Below are 6,000 nucleotides of genomic sequence, written 5' to 3'. Positions count from 1 at the left end.
ACTCCATTGGTTATTGATTCTGAAATATTTAAGAGTAGCAGCACTGAGCAGGATCTGACTCTATGTAGAACAAAAAACAACACTGATCCATCTGTCCACCAGTCTGTCCATCCATTTAGATTTAGCTTTAATTCTATGATTTCCTGTTTGCAGCATATATAAAACTCCACCAAAAGGATCTGTGACATCAGATGGAAGCTCTCATCCTTAGACTTGTCATGTCTTTAAGGAAAAGAGCTGCCAACAAGAACATTTAATAATCTGCCTGTATACCAGGGAATCACTTTTACGTTTTTGTGATAATACAAGGAAAAAGAGAAATAGAGCAGTGAACTAATCGAAAGGCTAATTGCAGTCGGCTCCATAAAGAATATGACACAGGGCCCCTGTTAGCCAGCTAGCCAAGCAACACGTTATGTCACTTTCAAGGATATCTTTTCATTTTAATGTCCTTTGAACCATAATTTCCCCATTTATTATATATATATATATATATATATATATATATATATATATATATATATATATTTTAAATATGGTTCTTTAAATTTACTTGCAGTAGTTCAGAGATCAGGAGATTTTTAAGGGAGGAGCAAGGGCCCACAGTATTGTGCTTTTATTTAGTCACTTTTATTCAATAATAACACTAATTACTTTGAAAACAAAATCAAAACACACTTTCATTGCAGGCTTCTCAAGGGCCCCTCCCTATTGTGGGCCTGGATAATCAGTACCCCCCCCCCCCCCGTGCTACGCCCATGTACAGTCCTCATTACAACAAAAAAGTAAATCTGATTTTAAACCTTTTTAAGGGATGTTGAAACACCTCTGAATGTAATCTCAGCACCTCTAATAAAATATCAAAGTCAATGCCCAAACAGATTTTTAAAACATCTGAGAGGGACTAAATAAATACATATTTTTTTTCTCCCTATTATTTTTGAATGAAGCATGAATTGCACGGTTCACTTAATTTAAAAAACAAGAACTGGCTGTTGGGCTCAGTCAAAACATGCTGACAAATGACAGGCACTACTCTAAGTGACTGGATTGACTTATTCAAACTCAGAAGTCTTAATAAAGTTCAGTCAATCCTTGACGAACCAGACGTCCACGCTTTAAGAAGTTCATGCTGCTCCCTTCCGGATGCAGTTATGTCCTTTCATTATGTGAGACAGAAAGAAAAATCCCTTTATCCTGCCTGCCATTAGCCTTTCGATTAGTTCAAGGTAAAATTTGTCAACAACGTTTGTATTTTAATGCCATTGCTATCATTTCCTATGTGTCTGAATGTTTCTTAAGCGTCTAAATGTTTCTAATGTGTCTGAATGTTTCTTAAGTGTCTAAATGTTTCTTATGTGTCTGAATGTTTCTTTTGTGTCTGAATGTTTCTTATGTGTCTGAATGTTTCTTATGTGTCTGAATGTTTCTTATGTGTCTGATTGTTTCTTATGTGTGTGAATGTTTTGTAATGTGTCTGAATGTTTCTTATGTGTCTGAATGTTTCTTATGTGTTTGAATGTTTCTTATGTGTCTGAATGTCTCTTATGTGTCTGAATTTTTTTTAATGTGTCTGAATGTTTCTTATGTGTCTGAATGTTTCTTCTGTGTCTGAATGTTTTTTAATGTGTCTGAATGTTTCTTCTGTGTCTGAATGTTTCTTATGTGTCTGAATGTTTCTAATGTGTCTGAATGTTTCTTATGTGTGTGAATGTTTCTTATGTGTGTGAATGTTTCTTATGTGTCTGAATGTCTCTTATGTGTCTGAATGTTTTTTAATGTGTCTGAATGTTTCTTATGTGTCTGAATGTTTCTTATGTGTCTGATTGTTTCTTATGTGTCTGAATGTTTTTTAATGTGTCTGAATGTTTCCTATGTCTGAATGTTTCTTACGTGTCTGAATGTCTCTTATGTGTCTGAATGTTGTTTAATGTGTCTGAATGTTTCTCATGTGTCTGAATGTTTCTTATGTGTCTGAATGTTTCTTATGTGTCTGAATGTTTCTTATGTGTCTGATTGTTTCTTATGTGTGTGAATGTTTTTTAATGTGTGTGAATGTTTCTTATGTGTCTGAATGTTTCTTATGTGTTTGAATGTTTCTTATGTGTCTGAATGTCTCTTATGTGTCTGAATTTCTTTTAATGCGTCTGAATGTTTCTTATGTTTCTGAATGTTTCTTATGTGTGTGAATGTTTCTTATGTGTCTGAATGTTTTTTAATGTGTCTGAATGTTTCATCTGTGTCTGAATGTTTCTTATGTGTCTGAATGTTTCTAATGTGTCTGAATGTTTCTTATGTGTGTGAATGTTTCTTATGTGTGTGAATGTTTATGTGTCTGAATGTCTCTTATGTGTGTGAATGTTTTTTAATGTGTCTGAATGTTTCTTATGTGTCTGAATGTTTCTTATGTGTCTGATTGCTTCTTATGTGTCTGAATGTTTTTTTAATGTGTCTGAATGTTTCCTATGTGTCTGAATGTTTCTTATGTGTCTGAATGTCTCTTATGTGTCTGAATGTTGTTTAATGTGTCTGAATGTTTCTCATGTGTCTGAATGTTTCTTTTGTGTCTGAATGTTTCTTATGTGTCTGAATGTTTCTTATGTGTCTGAATATTTTTTAATGTGTCTGAATGTTTCTTATGTGTATGAATGTTTCTTCTGTGTCTAAATGTTTCTTATGTCTCTAAATGTGTTTTAATGTGTCTTAATGTTTCTTATGTGTCTGAATGTTTCTTATGTCTCTGAATGTTTTTTAATGTGTCTGAATGTTTCTTATGTGTCTGAATGTTTCTTATGTGTCTGAATGTTTTTTAATGTGTCTGAATGTTTCTTATGTGTCTGAATGTTTCTTCTGTGTCTAAATGTTTCTTATGTCTCTAAATGTGTTTTAATGTGTCTTAATGTTTCTTATGTGTCTGAATGTTTCTTATGTCTCTGAATGTTTTTTAATGTGTCTGAATGTTTCTTATGTGTCTGAATGTTTCTTATGTGTCTGAATGTTTCTTATGTCTCTGAATGTTTTTTAATGTGTCTGAATGTTTCTTATGTGTCTAAATGTTTCTTATGTGTCTGAATGTTTCTTATGTGTCTGAATGTTTCTTATGTGTCTGAATGTTTTTTAATGTGTCTGAATGTTTCTTATGTGTCTGAATGTTTCTTAAGTGTCTGAATGTTTCTTATGTGTCTGAATGTTTCTTATGTGTCTGAAGGTTTTTAATGTGTCTGAATGTTTCTTATGTGTCTGAATGTTTTTTAATGTGTCTGAATGTTTCTTATGTGTCTGAATGTTTCCTATGTCTCTGAATGTTTTTTAATGTGTCTTAATGTTTCTTATGTGTCTGAATGTTTCTTATGTCTCTGAATGTTTTTTAATGTGTCTTAATGTTTCTTATGTGTCTGAATGTTTCTTATGTCTCTGAATGTTTTTTAATGTGTCTGAATGTTTCTTATGTTTCTAAATGTTTCTTATGTGTCTGAATGTTTCTTATGTGTCTGAATGTTTCTTATGTGTCTGAAGGTTTCTTATGTCTCTGAATGTTTTTTTAATGTGTCTAAATGTTTCTTAAGTGTCTGAATGTTTCTTATGTGTCTGAATGTTTATGTGTCTAAATGTATTTTAATGTGTCTGAATGTTTCTTATATGTGTCTGAATGTTTCTTATGTGTCTAAATGTTTCTTATGTGTCTGAATGTTTCTTATGTGTCGGAATGTTTCTTATGTGTGTCTGAATGTTTCTTATGTGTCTGAATGTTTCCTATGTCTCTGAATGTTTTTTAATGTGTCTTAATGTCTCTTATGTGTCTGAATGTTTCTTAAGTCTCTGAATGTTTTTTAATGTGTCTGAATGTTTCTTATGTGTCTGAATGTTTCTTTTGTGTCTGAATGTTTTTTAATGTGTCTGAATGTTTCTTATGTGTCTGAATGTTTCTTATGTGTCTGAATGTTTCTTGTCTCTGAATGTTTTTTATGTGTCTGAATGTTTCTTATGTGTCTGAATGTTTCTTATGTTTCTAAATGTTTCTTATGTGTCTGAATGTTTCTTATGTGTATGAATGTTTCTTATGTGTATGAATGTTTCTTATATGTCTGAATGTTTCTTATGTGTATGAATGTTTATGTGTCTGAATGTTTCTTATGTGTCTGAATGTTTCTTATGTCTCTGAATGATTTTTAATGTGTCTGAATGTTTCTTATGTTACTAAATGTTTCTTATGTGTGTGAATGTTTCTTATGTTTCTGAATGTTTCTTATGTCTCTGAATGTTTCTTATGTGTATGAATGTTTCTTATGTGTCTGAATGTATCTTATGTGTAAGAATGTTTATGTGTCTGAATGTTTCTTATGTCTCTGAATGTCTCTTATGTGTCTGAATGTTTCTTATGTTTCTAAATGTTTCTTATGTGTCTGAATGTTTCTTATGTGTATGAATGTTTCTTATGTGTCTGAATGTTTCTTCTGTGTATGAATGTTTCTTATGTGTCTGAATGTTTCTTATGTGTATGAATGTTTATGTGTCTGAATGTTTCTTATGTGTCTGAATGTTTTTTAATGTGTCTAAATGTTTCTTATTTGTCTGAATGTTTCTTATGTGTATGAATGTTTCTTATGTGTCTGAATGTTTCTTATGTTTCTGAATGTTTTTTAATGTGTCTGAATGTTTCTGAATGTTTCTTATGTCTCTGAATGTTTGTTAATGTGTCTGAATGTTTCTTATGTGTCTGAATGTTTCTTATGTGTCTGAATGTTTCTTATGTCTCTGAATGTTTTTTAATGTGTCTGAATGTTTCTTATGTGTCTGAATGTTTCTTATGTGTCTGAATGTTTCTTGTCTCTGAATGTTTTTTATGTGTCTGAATGTTTCTTATGTGTCTGAATGTTTCTTATGTCTCTGAATGTTTTTTAATGTGTCTGAATGTTTCCTATGTTTCTGAATGTTTCTTATGTGTGTGAATGTTTCTTATGTGTCTGAATGTTTTTTATGTGTCTGAATGTTTCTTATGTGTCTGAATGTTTCTTATGTGTCTAAATGTTTCTTATGTGTCTGAATGTTTCTTATGTGTCTGAATGTTTCTTATGTGTCTGAACGTTTATTTTATTCCTATGCTGTGAGGAATTTTTTGTATGATACTGCTGGCTATGAAGGAAATTGCCCCTCGGGGATAATAAAGTTATCCTTGACCCTTGATATAAAATATATTGTTATAAAAATATTAGCATCAAAATATGAAAAAAAAGTTAAACCTTCTATTACATAAGACAGAATGATATAATTGCATATCATTACAGAATAACAAGCTAAATATGCAGAATAACATTACTGTATTATAACAACTCCTTCTCCAGATGCATCAATGTGTTGATCACTTTATAGTACACAGCTGGTAAATAAAACTGACCATGTTTTCTTTCAAAACTACAGGTTCCAGTCTGTTTCTCAGTTTCCTCACACATCACAAAACATTTTTTGGTTGAATAATTTATAATTGTGATTTTTCTATCAACGTGAATGTAGAGAGAACGTAGCCTATTTTATCAGATTAATTTAGATGAGTAAAAATAAAAAATGATCTGTATTAGATCTGGTTGAACAAAAACAAAAAGCTGAGGTACAGGTTAAAGGAAAAGTACTAAAACAGCAAAAAAGAAAAAAAAAACAACGGTCATTTTTTGTTTTTAACACTTTTTATTTGTATGAAATTTGTAGAACCCTCTGACAGATGTAAAGGGTGGCCAATAGCACTTATTTATGAAATAATCATGAACAATAGAGACACAAAGTTTTGGCCTAATGCCAGTGACATGCAGGAGACTGTTCTAGTTTTGGTGAGTGTACTAAAGACTTCAAAGATGCCTCCATTTCACAAAATCCTTAAAATCTGAGCAACCCTCAAGTTTCCTCTGAATCTGACTATTTTAACTCCCAATTTCCACATACTCTGCCTGCAAAGCAATCTGCATGCTGAGAGCTTTGCAAAGCAAATCACTCCTTCTAGTCAGTCTT

Source organism: Cheilinus undulatus, linkage group 6 (genome assembly GCF_018320785.1).
Source record: "Cheilinus undulatus linkage group 6, ASM1832078v1, whole genome shotgun sequence".
In the NCBI taxonomy this organism is placed as follows: domain Eukaryota; kingdom Metazoa; phylum Chordata; class Actinopteri; order Labriformes; family Labridae; genus Cheilinus; species Cheilinus undulatus.
The sequence above is the reverse complement of the archived record's forward strand: the minus strand, read 5'-3'. Positions refer to the sequence as shown.